The 18,055-nt window shown below is 46.4% G+C and overlaps 1 protein-coding gene across 8 annotated transcripts in view; it reads left to right on the plus strand.

Moving 5' to 3' along the window:
* TXNDC16 (thioredoxin domain containing 16) overlaps positions 1–18,055 on the plus strand; it is an 81,139-nt gene that overhangs the window by 2,456 nt on the left and 60,628 nt on the right. For 4 of the 8 annotated variants that reach the window (XM_073350120.1, XM_073350119.1, XM_073350127.1 and 1 more), the window contains 2 exons: positions 12,894–12,942; positions 14,569–15,419. The exons of 2 other annotated variants lie outside the window; for them this stretch is intronic. The gene's annotated coding sequence lies outside the window, so the exon portion shown is untranslated. The remainder of the gene's footprint in view (positions 1–12,893; positions 12,943–14,568; positions 15,420–18,055) is intronic. 2 more of the 8 variants (XM_073350121.1, XM_073350122.1) reach the window with 2 other exon arrangements.

The raw sequence follows: 18,055 nt of genomic DNA on the forward strand, positions 1-18,055 counted from the left end.
TGTATATCTTCTAATTCCCTGTGTGTGTATTTTTGCTTTTCCATTGATTTAAAACCAGTAAGAGGTTAAACAGGAAATGGCATGGGACACACAGATTCCTGGAAAGAGTTGATGTAGAACCCTAGTGTAAATGTCTAACATTAATAATAATAATATTGTGTAGCTCTTATAGAGTGCTTTATGGGCCTGATTCTCCAGCTCCTTAGGTGTAAAGCACATCCATGCAAAGTGTCAGCCTTCTGATTGGGTAGCATTTCACACCCATTCCTACGGAGCTGTATATTCAAAGGGCTGTATACGCATAATCTCACAACTCCCCCATGAAGGAGACAAATGAGTATTTTACAAATGGGGAAACTGAGACAGTGAAATGAAAGGACATGCGTAAGGCTGTGCAGGGGGTCAGTGGCAGATCCAAGACTAAAACTTGGAGCTTCCTCACTCTCACTCAATGCTCTTTCCACTAAACTCTGCAATGTTGGGACACAACCAGTTAACTGAGTGATGCAAACAAACTGGCAAGGACTTTGGTATATTTGTATTTATATTTAACAAAGAGAAACAATTCTGCACCAGCTCTTAACTGCATAAATCTCACAAAAGTGGCTGAAGTCTTTCCTCCTTTAACTCCTCCTCCCTGTTGATGAGTCCCTCCCCCATCCTCTGAGAATGGGGAGCTCTTTGGGGCTTGGTTTTTGGATCTGAACTGGGAGGTGCCTAGCTCAGTGGTGGGAGCTCAGTCAGAGTGAGTACATGTACGCTGTCTACCTTTCTGTTACCAGACTTAATTTACTGTGACAACGTTGTCTTATTACTCCCGCTCCTTGAAAGGGCGGCATGCAAGTTCAATTGCTGGCCAAAGCATCAATGATTTATTCCTTCAGATATAGTTTAGGTAAGACAATATTACCTTCAGCTCTGTTTTGAGCATGGACTGTAAAGGGACTGCTCACCCTGAGCAGGAGTTGAATATCTGTAAAGGCGATAGAATAATTACAGATACCACAATGAAACTACATGGCCAATGCATTTACCAGAGTGCTTGCATTCCCTGTTTCAAAGCGGATGAAATATTAATAAACACTATGTACAAATAGTCTTCTTTAGCCAGAGCATTTTAAGAACTATACATTGTAACCAAAAACCAGCCAGTGAAGAGCTCGGAAGGCAGTGTGTTCTAACGGACAGAGCATTGGTTAAACGTCCGAGACCTGGGTTCTAATCCTGACCGTGGAGAAATTATTTCACCTCTGTGTGTTCCTCTTCCAACCCTTTGTTTTGGGAGCTCTGTGGGGGTGGGGGCCAGGGCTGTTTTACTATGTACAACGCCTTGTGCAATGGGGCCCTCGTCTTAGTTGAAGCATGGGGGATCTACTGTAATACAAATAATAAAGTAACAAATCAGCATGTTGCAGACAGCGTACGTAGGCCCCATTTTCCACTATGGCTAGTGGTCACTGGTTTTGGGTGTCCAACTGGAGACACCCTCGGGGCCTGATTTTCAGGGGGTAGGTGTCTTAAGCTTAATCAACCCGTCCCAAACCACTAATCGCTTTTGGAAAATCACACTGACTAAATCAATCACAGCCAAAGCTGGAGCCAGGACTGGAACCTGCTTGGAAAACATGGTCGTTCCAGTCTGAGTGAAAGGAAAATTGTAAATTGCATTTCTGGTGGAGGCACAACCCATTGGCTCTTGCCAGCTCTTGTTTATCTTTGGAATAAATACTATGGGCCAGATTCCACCCTGAGCTGAACACACAAGCCCCACTGAAATCAGCAATGTACAAGTGTTGGTACCAGAACATAAGAATGGCCAGACTGGGTGTAACCATGCTGGTTCTGGTGGGACCCAACGGAGAGTGCCAATTCAGGACAAATTGCTTCAAGCAGGGCAGTTACAGCCCCAGGCTGGGGTTTTTCCACCTCTAAGGTAGGGTGACCATATTTGAACATTCAAAAAAGAGGACACTCTATGGGGGGGAGGGGAGGGGTATTTGCTCGCGCCCCCCACCCCAACCCTACCCCTTCCCTGCCCCCATTCTAACCCCTTCCCCAAAGTCCCCTCCCCAATTTTGCCCCCTCCCTGCCCCATTGGACCCCTTCCCCAAATCCCCACCCTGGCCCTGCCTCCTCACCACAGTGCGCCGTGTCCCCCCCGCCCCCCCCCCCAGCCACGCAAAACAGCTGTTTCATGGTGCAAGCGCTGGGGGAAAAAGCGGGCACTTTCTCAAATGATCAGCGTTCACTCTCTTGAATAATCAACTCTTCTTTGTGGAAAAATAATAATGGCAAAATCCTGGACATTTTTAGATATTTAAAAATTCCTCCCGGATGGCGATTTAAGAACCAAAAAGCCGGACATGTCCGGGAAAATACGGACATATGGTAACCCTACTCTAAGGCAAACCAAACCAGCCAGACAGAGAGGACTTTGGTTTTACCCCCCTGGCTAACCACAAGTCACACAAGCAATTTCCTTAGATACTTCAGTTTCCCAGTATCACCATCAGTGCCACTCGTTATGGGGATGAATGGTTATGAAAACCAATACCCCAAGAAAAGCAAAAAGGTTCTCTCGATCCCAAAGGACCAAGCCCCAGACTCAGGTCAATATACAAATCAGATCTTACTCACAAATCACGCTGTTGCCAGTCCTTTAGAATCTAAAATCTAAAGGTTTATTCATAAAAGGGAAAAGATGCAGATGAGAGCTAGAACTGGTTAAATGGAATCAGTTACATACAGTCATGGCAAAGTTCTTGGTTCAGGCTTGTAGCAGTGATGGGATAAACTGCAGGTTCAAATCAAGTCTCTGGAGAACATCCACAGCTGGGATGGGTCTTTCAGTCCTTTGTTCAGAGCTTCAGCGTAGCAAAGTTCCTCCAGAGGTATGAAGCAGGATTAAAGACAAGATGGAGATGAGGCATCAGCCTTTTATAAGTGTAAGAACACCTCTTTGTTCTTACTGTGGAAAATTACAGCAAAATGGAGTTTGGAGTCACATGGGCAAGTCCCTGCATAGTTTGCTGAGTCACAAGGCCTGTCTGCCTTCTCTCAATGGGTCAATTGTGTAGCTGATGGTCCTTAATGGGCCATCAGGCAGGCTAGGCAGAGCTGACACCAACTTGTCTGGGGTATCACGCAGAAGCATAGTATAAGTTTGAAATACAGACAGTAGAGAGCCACTATTCATAACTTTAACTACGAAAATTATACACACATATAGACAGCATAATCATAACCAGCAAACCATAACCTTGTCCTAGACAACTTATTTGACTCCCCTTATACAAGTTTTGTTGCCACTACAGGAGCTTGGTTGAAACAATAATCTATGCGGTCCCAGATTATGTCAACATCATCACACTGGGTCAAACCAAAGGTCCATCTAGCCCAGTATCCTGTATTCCGACAGTGGCCAATGCCAGGTGCCCTAGAGGGAATGAACAGAACAGGTAATGATCAAGTGATCCATCCCGTTGCCCATTCCCTGCTTCTGGCAAACAGAGGCTAGGGACACCATTCCTGCCCATCCCGGCTAATAGTCATTGATGGACCTATCCTCCATGAATTTATCTAGTTTTTCTGAACCCTGTTATAGTCTTGGCCTTCACAACATCCCCTGGCAAGGAGTTCCACAGGTTGACTGTGCATTGTGTGAAAAAATACTTCCTTTTGTTTTAAACCTGCTGCCTATTAATTTCATTGGGTGACCCCTAGTTCTTGTGGTATGAGAAGGAGTAAATTACACGTCCTTATTTACTTTCTCCACACCAGTCATGATTTTATAGACCTCTGTCATATCCCCCCTTAGTAGTCTCTTTTCCAAGCTGAAAAGTTCCAGTCTTACTAATCTCTCCTTATACGGAAGCTGTTCCATACCCTAATCATTTTTGTTGCCCTTTTCTGAATCTTTTCCAATTCCTATATATCTTTTTTGAGATGGGGCGACCACATCTGCACATAGCTCCAAGGTCAAAACACAGTATGTAGTATCTGGACCTGTTCTGCAGGACAGTTGACAGAAAGGAACAGATTCATACTCATAACTGTGCCCTCCAAATATATAATAATTACCCCTTTGGACTCAAGTGAATAATCAATATTCTGGGTCTTGTGGGTTATTTCTGTTAGGAGGAGAAATTGATGTAGTCTGGTATGTCCATGATGCAATCCTGTTTATTTACAAGAATGTACAAAGTCCTATTCCCCTGAATACACTGGGAATCAAACTGTCTCCAGCTGTTTGATTCCATTTGCTTATAGTCCCAAGCCTCTTTCCAGCCAGTACTGTGCCCACAAAGCTCTCTTGTTCTTTGCTTTTTCCTAGGTTCACACTACAAAGTGCTTCTGTCTGTCTGTCTCTGGGGCTTCCTTGCTGCCATCTGTATACGTCTGTGGTGTTTCTGCTCCTTCTCTCACACACAGATCTCCCTCCAAGAATACCTCGCCCCCTGCATTTGCATTCAAACTCCTCCACCCATATAGCGCAGATTCCTGACCAGCTTTGGGCGTGGCCTGTCTTTTGAGTGGCGGCTTCTATTGCTTCAGCTATCTATTGTAGAAAGAAGCTTGATTGTTTTTACACTTATCCTCAATGAAGAGGCAGCTCTTCTACCTTCAGTGAGGTTTCACTCAGCCCCCCAAAAAACAAACATTACTTACACACACACAAATATTAAAGGAACATTATTAAGGTTGCAAAGTCAAGTACTCAAAAGTTAGGAAATGCCAGAACTAAGGTTGCCTGGGCAATCTCAATTTGACCTGCTTGTGCATATGCATTACGAGATAGTCTTTAGTTACAGGATCACATTCTGTTTTTTCCACAGGACCTCTGCCTCATTCAGTGCACAGGATGGACGGTGCTCAGTCAATCAGTAGCTATTCAGTACTTTGTTTTCTCCTTGCTGCTCAATGTGTGGCTCCTAGTCTTTTTTAACTGACCACTATTCAATCCTTGCTTTTTGAAGGCAGAATTATATATTTCCTCATGGGATTTTCTAGGATGTCACTACTCTAGTATCCGAGTGTTTCACAAACATTAATCTATCTTCACAAAACCCTGTGAGGTGCGGGGGTATTAAACCCATTTTACAAATGGAGAACAGAGATATTCAGGTCAAAAGTGTTCGCTAATTTTGGGTGCTCAGTTTGAGACTCCTAGGACCTGATTTTTTCAGAGTACCTAACATTAGCTCTGTAATGCTCTAAGTAGGGCTGTCAAGCAATTAAAATCACAATTAATCACATGATTAAAAAATTAATTGCGAGTAATAGCACTGTTAAACAATAGAATATCATGTGTTTACATATTTTTGAATGTTTTCTACATTTTCAAATATATTGATTTCAATTACAACAGAAAATAAAGTGTGCAGTGCTCATTTTATATTTATTTTTGGTTACAAGTATTTGCACTGTAAAAAAACAAGAGATAGTATTTTTCAGTTCACCTAATACAAGTACTGTAGTGCAATCTCTTTATCATGAAAGTTGAACTTAAATGTAGGATTACGTACAAAAAAACTGCATTCAAAAATAAAACAATGTAAAATTTTAGAGCCTGCAAGTCCGCTCAGTCCTACTCCTTGTTCAGCCAATCACTCAGGCAAACAAGTTTGTTTACATTTGCAGGAGATAATGCTGCCCCCTTCTTGTTTACAATATCCCCTGAAAGTGAGAATAGGCGTTCGCATGGCACTGTTGTAGCCAGCGTCGCAAGATATTTATGTGCCAGATGTGCTAAAGATTCATATGTCCCTTCATGCTTCAGCCACCATTCCAGAGGACATGTGCCCATACTGATGACGGATTCTGCTTGATAACAATCCAAAGCAGTGCAGACTGATGCATGTTCATTTTCACCATCTGAGTCAGATGCCACCAGCAGAAGGTTGATTTTCTTTTTTGGTGGTTTGGGTTCTGTAGTTTCCGTATCAGTGTTGCTCTTTTAAGACCTGAAAGCACGCTTCACACCTCATCCCTCTCAGATTTTGGAAGGCACTTCAGATTCTTAAACCTTTGGTCGAGTGCTGTAGCTATCTTTAGAAATCTCACATTGGTGCCCTCTTTGCATTTTGTCAAATCTGTAGTGAAAGTGTTCTTAAAATGAACAACATGTGCTGTGTCATCATCCGAGACTGCTAGAACATGAAATATATGTCAGAATGTGGATAAAACAGAGCAGGGGACATGCAATTCTCCCCCAAGGGGTTCAGTCACAAATTTAATTAACGTATTATTTTTTTAACGAGCGTCATTGGCATGGAAACATGTCCTGTGGAATGGTGGTAAAGCATGAAGGGGCATACGAATATTTAGCCTATCTTGCATGTAAATACCTTGCAATGCCAGCTACAAAAGTGCCAGGCAAATGTCTGTTCTCACTTTCTGGTAACATAAAGAAGAGGGCAGCATTACCTCCTGCAAATGTAAACAAACTTGTTTGACTGAGCGACTGGCTGAACAAGAACTAGGTCTGAGTGGACTTGTAGGATCTAAAGTTTTACATTGTTTTGTTTGAGTGTAGTTATGTAACAAAAAAATCTACATTTGTAAGTTCAACTTTCATGACAAAGATTACACTACAGTACTTGTATGAGGTGAATTGAAAAATACAATTTCTTCTGTTTATCATTTTTACAGTGCAAATATTTGTAATAAAAAATACACACTTTGTATTCTGTGTTGTAATTGAAATCAATATATATGAAAACGTAGAAAAACATCCAAAATATTTAATAAATTTCAATTGGTATTCTGTTTAACAGTGTGATTAAAACTGCAATTAATCACAATTAATTTTTTGGAGTTAATTGCGTGAGTTAACTGCGATTAATCAACAGCCCTAGTTCAAAGCACATCTTCCATTGACTTCAGTTGTAGCTGAGTGCTCAGCACTTCTGCAAATCATACCCCAGGGCCTCAAGTCAAGCACTCAGAAAATGAGGAACACGCAGTGAGGGAGGGTCCTTCAGACAACAGCCTCCTTCACTGCAGATCCTGATTCATCCCCAGAGCAGGTCCAGCCTATGCACTGAGTGAGGCGAGGGTCCTGTAGAAACAAATAGAATGTGGTCATGTAATTAAAGATCGTATCAAAATGCACAGGGGGAGGAGAATAAGGTTGCCCTGGCAACCTAAATTCTGACATATTCTAACTTTTGCGCACACAACTCTGCAACCTTACTAATGTTTTTAACAAGTTTTGTGTGTGTCATTTCTCAGGTTTTTCTAAAAAAAATAAAAATCCCAGAAATTCCATCACGTGGCATCACATTGAAATGTGCATGGTCGGAACCTTTAGCTCTACTGTACAGATCCATGCCACTTGAGCTAAAGTAGTAAGTGACAGCAGTAGTAGGTTGTCATCCTCTATGTGGACCAGCTCTCGCTGGGGATTGAACACTTTGCCAGTGAGGTTTGCAGATATTTGCTGACAGCAGAGGAATGGTGAGAAGAAGGAATTTTCCATTCCAGGCTCTGGAAAGGTGTGTTCTTCAGTGGGTACAGACTCTTCTGCCCATTCCCCTCAAGCTTGGCCCCTTCTGCCTGGTCCTGGTCCTAGAGTCACCCTTTTGGACTCCCCATCCCATTCTCAGTCTCCCTCTGGCCTCTGCTCTTACTTCCACTCCTTGCCCAACCAGCCCCAGTTCCACCCTTCCCCCACTCACTCTGCCCCCCCCACAACATTGCGCAACCCAAAGGCTCCCTCAGTCTCCCTTCCCGGGCTCCTCATCCAAACTCAGTGCTTTCCTCCCCCCCCTTCCAGCTCCTTCTCCTAATCTCCTCCTCCCCCTCACCTCCTTCCCTTGTCCTACTGGTTCCCAGACCCACACTCCATGCTCAGCTAGGTCCAATCCCCTCCCCAGCTCCTTATCTGATCTCAGTCTCCCCACACCCATTGGCTCCCAGTTCCCACTCTTTTCCTCCTTGGCTCCCAGTCCCAGTCTGTCCCTTGCTCCCATTACCGGTCTCCTTACCCAGCCATTCCCAGTCCTCCTGCCCTCTTGTCCCCGCTCTCCTTGCCCAACCAGTCCCAGTTCAACACCCTGATTTGTCTCTGTCCCCATCCTAGCACCCAGTTGTCCTCCTCTGACAATTTGCGACTCACACTGCAATGTCTCCTACTGGCTTGTCCTGGGGGTTAGCTCTGCTAGCCAGTGTGCCTTCTTCTGGTGAGGTCTCACCGCCGCCACTTCTGCTCCTGGACCTGTGTCATTCCCAGGACCACAATGCCCTCTCCAGGACACAGCCCTTCAGCTCTGCCACACTCAGTGCTCCCCCCTTCCAGGGGAACTGCAGTCCACTGTCCAGCCACTTCCCCAAGTGGCAACTGCAGCCCAATGTTTGGCCACTTCCTCCACGGCACCCCAGTACTCCAGGCCCCGGCCCACAGACCCTGTAGATAGCCATCACTTGCTGCATCCCCTCTGACTCCTCAGTAGATTTCCCTGGGCCACTTCCCCGTGGCCTCAGCCTGCAGATCCCTGCAGCCCGCCAGGAGCTGCCTTTAGCTCCCTGGGTCTCTGCCTGCAGCACTGGTCGGTCCAGGGTGCTTTCTGCCTTCAGCCTGCAAGGTAGCCAGTTCTCCCCCCTCAAGCTACAGGGAGCAACTGAAGCTGCTCTCTCGTCTGCAGCCCTTCTTATATGGGCCAGCCCAGCCCTGACAGGCTGCTCCTCACAGCCCCTCTCCGATTGGCTGCCTGCTGCGCAATCTCCCTAGGTCTCTATTAACCCCTTATGGGCCAGTGTGGGGCAGATGCCCCATCACACCTCCCCACACACATTTTACACCCCGCTGGTTCTCAGTCCCAGCCTTTCTCTCTGGACTCATCCAATCTCAGTGCCCCCCTCAGCTTTTTGTCCCAGTCCCTTTGCCCTGCCAGTCCCAATTCTCCTCCCACATCCCAGCTCCTCCTCAGACCTGTCTCCCTTCTCCCTCCTTCCCACTGGTTCCAGTCTCCCCCCAGCTCCTCATCTTATCTCAGTCTCCCTGCCCACCCATGGCTCCCAGCCATCACCCTCCATTTCCCTCCCTGGTTCCCAGCCTTGTCTTCTTGCCCAGCTTGTCTCTGGCTCCCATTTGGCTCCCACTCCCATCCTTACCCAGGCCCAGTCTCCCCCCGACTCAACTCCCAGTATCAGTTTCTCCCTCCCTCCCCCTGCCATCTTTGGAGCGCGGCGGAAGCTCCCGAGAAGTGGGGGGGCCACAGGCATGCGGACCGGGGCCCCGCCCATGCTCCACCCCTGCTCTGCTCTGAGGCCCTGCTCCCCTTGGCTTCTTCCCCCGGGGTTCTGCCCATGCTGCACCTTGTCTGTCCCCCACTCCGCCTGTTTCCCTGAGGCCCCCCTGCCTGCCGCTCGCTCCTTTCCAGCTCAGGGGACGGGGCGGAGAGGCACAAGCGGCAGCTGGAGGGGTTTGGGGGGAGGGAATGGAGAGGTGCAAGCAGCAGGCGGGGGGGGCCCTCTGGGGAAGAGGCCAAGTGGGGCCTTGGGGCACAGAGGGGGTGGAGTGCGGGGGGGGGGAGCTTTTGGGGAGGAGGCCGAGCTGGGGCTGACATGGCGATATAAGAACTTGAGCCCTTTCTATACCAGCTCTTCCACTCTTGCTGCACCATGTTCCCCTGATGCAAGTCCCAAATTATCCTTCAGGTAAAATCCCCCATCCAAAGCCCATCCCCGGCCAGGGCAATATCCGAGTGCTGTCATACGCAGGGGCTTCCCGTGTTTGCTCTTATCTTGGCTTGCTGTGGGTGACTGCTCTCTGCTCACATTTACAGGAAACCACTCCTGCCGCATCTCAGGGCCTGTTCTGTCTTTGTCACGGTCAGATTTGCACCCACGTAAATGGGGGGAGAACTGATTCCAGCAACTTTACAGAAGTAACCCGGCTTCCTCTCTTACATCTTCTGTACAAAGTCCAGTTCTTATTTACCTAACTACAACGTTAGAAGTGCCCCACATCTAAGCATTTCTCCACTCTCCATTTGTATCTGGCTGTCCAGTTTATCTACCTGCATGTCGAAAGTGCCTGTCACTGAAGGCTCTGGCTCCATTTGGGAATAGCTCAGACTCATCTATCTGTGCAGCCAAACTGGTGCTGACCCCTCAGGCTGGACAAAGGCAAACTATAGAGACAAGGTGGGCGAAGTAATAACGACATCGTGCATCCACTGTGGGAAAGGGACTGAGAGGCTTTTTCCATTGGACCGTATGAACTGGAACCATAAACTCAATGAACATTAAATCCCACCAAAGGAGGGTAGATCCATCCCCATCATTGTATCTGCTCATTCTACTCCACACCTGAACATAGCCACTGTATGGACAACATACCCCCATATCTCAATGTCTGTGCTTTGACCGGTTAAACTTTTACCCCCAATCAGGGAGATTGCAGATTATGTATTCCTTATGCCACCAGCTCCTAACCGAATTTCGCACCCCTTGATAATCTGTACCTTATTCCCTGATAACCAGAAACTTCTGTGCTTGAACTCTGTACCGTTTCCTTTTTATTTCAACATTATCTTAATGTAACCCTTCTGCCCATCAGAGTTGGCAGCAACAAGGGCCGGGTTCAATATCTAGGGGGTCCATTGCAATAGCACAATGCAAACCGGCTCGAGCCCCCACCCCACCTGGGACAAATATATACCACCCCCGCTGGGCGCCTCCAAGAGGCAATACTTCCCTTCTCGCAAGCACATAGTCTGAGTGTAGCAAAAAGCCTTTTAATAACAGAGAGAAACAATGTGGCATTATGTTGGGGAAATGCCACCAACAGGATTCATAACACAACCCATGAGCAAAAAACCCACTCCAAGCAAATTGGGGCATGCCCTTTTCCCTTTGGTTCTTGAGTCCAGCAACCCCAAATCACCCAAAGTCCCAAAAGTCCAACGACCCAAAAGTCTCTGTCCCTGGTCAGGGCAGCCCCAGAGTTCGAAAGTTTATCTACAGAGCTTTGCCTCCCAACCTGGCTGGAGATGGGGGCAGAGGTAAGAGGCACCTTACATGATCTGAAGCTGACCGCCCCACAGCTCCATAGGCCTTCGCTCTGCTCCGCTCCGCCAGCCGCCCCACGAACTGCTTCGCTCAGCTCCGCTCCCCACATGCAGCTCCCGCCGTCCAGCCATCCACGAACCGCTCCGCGCCCCACCAGCTGCTCCCGCTGTCCTATGAACTGCTCTACCAGCCTGTCCACAAGGCACTCCAGCTGTCCCACAAACTGCTCCACAATAGATCTTCAGGCTCCCCCACTACTTAACACAACACTCAGTGATTTCAGCTCTTAGTCAGTTCAGCTCTTTGGTGAATTCAGCTTGTAGTAGGGAAGCCTCAGTGCTGGTGCACCATTAGCCCAAAGTGAGCTCAGCAGCCTGTAACTAGATTTCTAATGAAATCAAAATTAGCTCTGATATTCTACAGTGGAGAGAGGAGGAAGTGCAATTAGCATGTAAGACCCTCACTAAGGGGCCCATGCCACCAAGTATTAATACTTGTCCCCAGCCTCTCTCCATTCACAGAGTTTTGGAACCCATGGCCCTTGCCTAGCGAGTGCTATTCAGTTGATGGTGAGTCCCTCCATCATAACAAAAGGCCAAGTACAGTTCCAAGCACAGTTCCCATAATCAGGGTAATAACAATTTATTCTTCCTGCCCCAATAACAGAGACACTGGGGATCCCACAGCAGCCAAAGTGACCATTTGGGCAGCTATGGCCTCATTCTAGGCAGGGTGGGTGTGCCTATGCAAATGAAATTGGCCCCTAAAGTTCTTTTCCACAACTTGCCACACCTCACCACCAGATGTCAGGGTGGAGCTCATCCTGACTCTGCTTACATTAATAAAATTATTAAATCTTTTCTTGGACGAACTTTTGTTCTAGAACACTGGATTTATGGCTTGTTACAGCCGTCTGTAACCCATTGACCCCCTTTTGTCCTATGACTGAAGAGGTGTTAACGGGCCACGCTATGCTGAATGGTCCCTGACAATATGTGCTAACGACTTACCCTAAACAATCTGTTCCACCTTGCATTCTGCTCTGAGGCTGGGAATTCCTTTCCCAGACCCGACAAAGAGCTCTGTGGGGCTGGAAAGCTGGTCTCTCTCTCACCAGCTGAAGTTGGTCCAATAAAAGATATGACCTCACCCACCTTGTCTCCGTAATATCCTGCCCCCGACAGGGCTACAATTACACCGCATAAAGGCAAAGTGTGTTAATTAAGGGTTTCAGAGTAGCAGCCGTGTTAGTCTGTATCCACAAAAAGAAAAGGAGGACTAGTGGCACCTTAGAGACTAACCAATTTGTTTGAGCATGAGCCTTCGAATGCATCCGATGAAGTGAGCTGTAGCTCACGAAAGCTTATGCTCAAATAAATTGGTTAGTCTCTAAGGTGCCACTAGTCCTCCTGTTCTTTTGTGTTAATTAAAAGCGGCAAAGAGTCCTGTGGCACCTTAGAGACTAACCGATGTATTGGAGCATGAGCTTTCGTGGGTGAATCCCCACTTGTGCCACTACCAGGCACTAATGGCTGAGTTAGGGCTCTTGCTGAATGTGGACAAGGCTTGGACTCTAGCTAGCTCTTGCTTTGGCCGTGTGGGTTGATTCTCCAGTGCCTTGCACCCTGATTGATGATTAATACTACCGCTGAGTGGATGTGAAATGCTACCAGATTACAAAGGAACACGATATAATTGTTTGTTCCTAGCACAATGGCGTTCTTGTCTATGATTGGGGCTCCTGGGAGCTGCAGGAATTCAATAATAATAATACAATCGTCTTGCAAAGGTGTAAATGATGATGCAAGGTGCAAGACTGTGGAGAATAAGGCCTGGTGTCCGTTTCCCTATTCATTCCCACTCTTATTTACTTCTAGGCCTCCTTTCAGGATACTTCATTACAAAGCAGCAGGAATTGACCCACAGGTAAAGCCGAACTTAGACTTCCCCCCTGTAAATCTGACTTTTTAAAATACTCCCCTCCACGTCCCAGCTTTCTCAAAAAAGACACAGAGCCCCCCAGCATTCCACCTGCCACATCTCATCCCTGGGATGGGAATTTTTGGGAAGTTTGGTGAAATTCAGAGAGAGATTTGAAAGTTACAGTGTCTCAAAAGTGTCTCTGTCACTGGAAAATGCCCTAATTCTTTCTTTTTTGAGGGGGAGGTGAACTCATCCTGTCTCCAGAAGGGTTTGGTGTCCAGCCTCCCTGTTTGTTTTATTGGCCTTGCTGGGGGAGAGGTGCCTTTGAGTTGATTTTGGGGTGGGGTGGTATTTGGGGAATTCCCAAGTTATAAAGAGCTGGTTTGACATGCACAGAGAGCACTATTTACAGTAGAAATAACGTAAACATTTATAATTTAAACTGACCTTCTGCTGACTCCAGCCTTTGCTGCAGTCACTGTTGGAGTGAGCCAGCGCTGGGGGTCATGGACAGGGGGAAGGTAAGCAGGGGCGGATCCAGGGGGCAGGAGTCCAGAAGGAGGGCATGGGGGGAGAGGGAGGGGATTGGAAAGGCGGTCGACTGGAGGTAAGGGGCACATCAAGCATTAGCATGGAGTTGGGCTCTCTGATCTTGGACTGTGGGGCTCTGCAGAAGGGGCAAGTGGAGGGGGATGCAGGACACTGGTGGGCCATGGAGGGTGATGCAGGAGACCCCGTGGGCATAGGGTTGCCAGGTGCCCAGTTTTCGACTGGAAAGTCCGGTCGAAAAGGGAACCTTGAAGTGTCCAGTCAGGTATACTGACTGGACCCAAAAGTCCGGTTAGCCAGATTATTAACCCACACCAGCCCCTGCTCAGCCGGGGCTGCCTCCTCACTGCAAGCAGGCTCCTTGTCAGGCTGCAGTAGCTCCCGTCCCAGCCCCAAAGCAGAGGGAGCCCAGTTGGGGGGTGGGGGTGGGAGAGGGAGGTGGAGACAATCCAGGGAGTGACAGGGATGGGGCGGAGAGGAGTAAGTGATGGGGGCGGGGTCTTGGGGTCCGGTTACCAACAAATTGAAAGGGGGTAGAGAGTGTGAAATGTGGGCAAATGAGAGTGGGCATGGGGGACATGTAATGGATTGAAGGGGTCTGGGGAGCCATAGAGGGAATGTGTGTGTGTGTGCGGGACAGATGTGTGCAGGTAGGGACTAGAAGAGATGTGGGTGGGATCAAGCAGACAGCTGGAGGAGCAGATAGAGAGGAGGGAAGAATAATGGGGGAGATGGAGGGATGCTTGGAAGAAGCCCAAGGGCCTGAACGAGATGGCAGCTACTGGGGAGCATGAGGAGTGGCAGAGAACAGGTGCCTGGGAGATCTTGCCAGGCCACAGGAAGGCCTGGAAAGGCTGGTCATTGCTGAGGGTGGGTAGGGTCCCAGGGTGGGGTGTGCAGGATCACAGTAGACGTGGCCAAGCAGTGCGTGGGACGATGGGACTGGACATAACAGGGAAAGAGCACTGGGGGGTTGAGAGAGGGTGGGGTCTTGTAAACATCTTAAAAATGTCAAACGCTTAAAATCTTCTAGGTATAAAACTTTAAGCATGTAATGTCTCCCCTCGGCGGCTCCCATAGTGCCCTGGCTGGTGGAGCCCCTGATCTGTCACACTCTGCTTCCTCCAAACCACGGAGAGAAGGACGCTGCTCTCTTTTCCCCGCGACCAAACAATGATGCTGCCTTGCAAATGCTCTTCCTGATCAACAAGCCGTCCCTGATGCAGGGGAACAAACAAGACAGCAGAGCAAAGTTAACTCCAGTTACTTTACAAACAGGGAGGAGATCATCAGAGCCTCTCAAATGAGAACGAAATTCTTCTGCTCTGTCTAAGGGGTTTCCAGAGCCGTCGTCTCTGTACTTTATTAGGGCCTGATTCAAAGCCCATGGAGGCCAGTAGAAATCCTTCTGTTGATTGCAGTGAGTTTTGGGTCAGATTCTGTGTGCTTCCTAGCTGCTTCTCTAGGCACCACAGTGACAGAAATAATAATAATAAAGAATTATACTAATTTGAAAAAAATGTTGGAACGTGTTTAAAACTGCAGCCTGTGTTTTTCAGGCAGTATTAAAAACAATGTCTGTTTTTAGGAGACAAGTTTAAGTAGCTGGTGGAGAGTGCATTCTTTTTTACTCCTGTGGGAATTCTGCACCACTGCGCAATGCAGAATTTGTGCAGAAATTAATGTTGTGTGTGCAGACTTTCCTTTTCCCCCCTTCAGAAATGGGCTGCAGAGCTGCTGACTGCCACTATGGGCCGCTGGACCCAGCAGAGCCCAGCTCACAAATAGAAGACACTGCCGGGGGCGGGAGAGGGAAGGAGCTGGAGGGTTCCTGGCAGCCCTGAAGGAAAGAGGAGGTGTGCAGGGAACTCCCCATGAACCCGGGACCCAGCATCAGGCTGTTTCTCCCTCTGGATCCTTGGGCGTCCATGGTAGGTCTCTGGGGCGGAGGGCGCAGAGAAACAGGAACTGGTTGTCATAGGGTTTTTTTTAACTCTCTACTTCTGGAGGAATTTTTTTGTCTGTACTATGACAGGTTTCAGAGTAGCAGCCGTGTTAGTCTGTATCCGCAAAAAGAAAAGGAGGACTTGTGGCAGCTCACGAAAGCTTATGCTCAAATAAATTGGTTAGTCTCTAAGGTGCCACAAGTCCTCCTTTTCTTTTTGTCTGTACTGTTACAGACATACTTACTGACAGGTATTTTGAAATAAATTACCAAAATAATTGAAACTGGCATGATTATATAGTGTTGTTTTGACAAATAAAATATGCAGAATTTTAAAATATTGTGCACAGAATTTCTCATTTTTTGGTACAGAATTTTAATTTTTTTGGTGCAGAATTCTCCCAGGAGTACTTCTTATGCCCCTGGATATTAAGCATCACTCAACAAGGAGCAGACAGATACAATGGCATGTACTGATGGCGGTGCTTATTATTCAGCTTGGTCGAATTAGATTTTTATAATTTTGATGGATAATATCAACATATTTTTAAGCATTTTTTCTCTTTGTATCAATTTACATTTTCATTTACAATTTACATTTACAATTTACATTTACAGTTGCATGAAATGCTGGGGAAGGGTCAGACAATTATTTAGACATTGAGATTCAACAGTTAAGGCTTTATAAACCATGTAAATAAATTGTCAATATCACGTATCAAACTATACAAAGGAAATATCCTTAATTCAACAAATCATACCTGTTTTTACTGTTCATTTGCTAGTCTCTTTGTAACCAGCCTAATTCAAAAGTCTAAATCACTCAGTTTTGACTCTTAAGTTCTCAAACAGCATTTTGCTTACTTCACCTACCTGTACATTTAGATTATTATAGAAGGAAATATATTTTCATGGGTTAGTGTGTGTGCGGTGCAATCAATGTTTATTGACGTTTACCAATAAAAATCTAATCCTTCGAAGCCTACTTACTATAAAGTGGAATTTGTGTGTACGTGTTTTTTAAAGTGTCCTGTTTTCCATGCAGAGAGCAGGAAAGGCAGAGTACTTGAACACAGAGCGAGAACCTGAAGATTAGGTGGCTCTGTCTCTTTGCTAACTATCTCTGCTGTTGGAGGGTGGCCGGATTTTTTGTTTGTTTTTGAGCACTACTGCTATAACAGCCTCAGTTTGTTGGGGTTGCCAACCTTCCAGGATTGTTCTGGAGTCTCCAGGATTCAAAGATTAATCTTTAATTAAAGATTATGTCATGTGATGAAACCTCCAGAAATGCGTCCAACCAAAATTGGCAGCCCTAATAGCTGGGAGCACAGATGTCACAATATACGGTCTCATGGTCTGTCCTAAACAGGAGGTGTTGAGTAAAGAAATCATCTGCAGCTATAGTGCAAAACAAAGGGGCTTCTATGCAGCTTGAATCCCAGCTTTGTCTCCCTTGTTTGCCAGGGGACCACACCTAGTTTGGAACACTATACAGCGAGCAGTGACATCTAGTGGCTGAATCGTATATTGCAAACAAACATTACAAACCCTAGGACAAAATACAACATGGTTTTACAAAAGGTAGATCTTGTCAAACCAACCTGATCTCCTTCTTTGAGAAAGTAACAGATTTATTAGACAAAAGAAACGCAGTGGATCTAATTTACCTAAATTTCAGTAAGGCGTTTGATACGGTGCCACATGGGGAATTGTTAGTTAAATTGGAAAAGATGGGGATCAATATAAAAATTGAAAGGTGGATAAGGAATTGGTTAAAAGGGAGACTACAGGGGATCATACTGAAAGGTGAACTGTCAGACTGGAGAGAGGTTACCAGTGGAGTTCCTCAGGGATCGGTTTTGGGACCAATCTTATTTAATCTTTTTATTACTGACCTCGGCACAAAAGGTGGGAGTGTGCTAATAAAGTTTGCGGATGATACAAAGCTGGGAGGTATTGCCAATTTAGAGAGAGACCGGGATATCCTACAGGAGGATCTGGATGACCTTGTAAACTGGAGTAATAGTAATAGAATGAAATTTAATAGTGAGAAGTGCAAGGTCATGCATTTAGGGATTAATAACAAGAATTTTAGTTATAAGCTGGGGACGCATCAATTAGAAGTAACGGAGGAGGAGAAGGACCTTGGAGTATTGGTTGACCACAGGATGACTATGAGCCACCAATGTGATGTGGCCAGTGAAAAAAGCTAATCTGGTCTTGGGATGCATCAGGTGAGGTATTTCCAGTAGAGATAAGGAGGTTTTAGTACTGTTATACAAGGCACTGGTGAGACCTCACCTGGAATACTGTGTGCAGTTCTGGTCTCCCATGTTTAAGAAGGATGAATTCAAACTGGAACAGGTACAGAGAAGGGCTACTAGGATGATCTGAGGAATGGAAAACCTGTCTTATGAAAGGAGACTCAAGGAGCTTGGCTTGTTTAGCCTAACCAAAAGAAGGTTGAGGGGAGATATGATTGCTCTCTCTAAATATATCAGAGGGATAAATACCGGATAGGGAGAGGAATTATTTAAGCTCAGTACCAATTTGGCACAAGAACAAATGGATATAAACTGGCCATCGGGAAGTTTAGACTAGAAATTAGATGAAGGTTTCTAA

This window comes from Lepidochelys kempii, chromosome 6, assembly GCF_965140265.1.
Source record: "Lepidochelys kempii isolate rLepKem1 chromosome 6, rLepKem1.hap2, whole genome shotgun sequence".
NCBI lineage: Eukaryota > Metazoa > Chordata > Testudines > Cheloniidae > Lepidochelys > Lepidochelys kempii.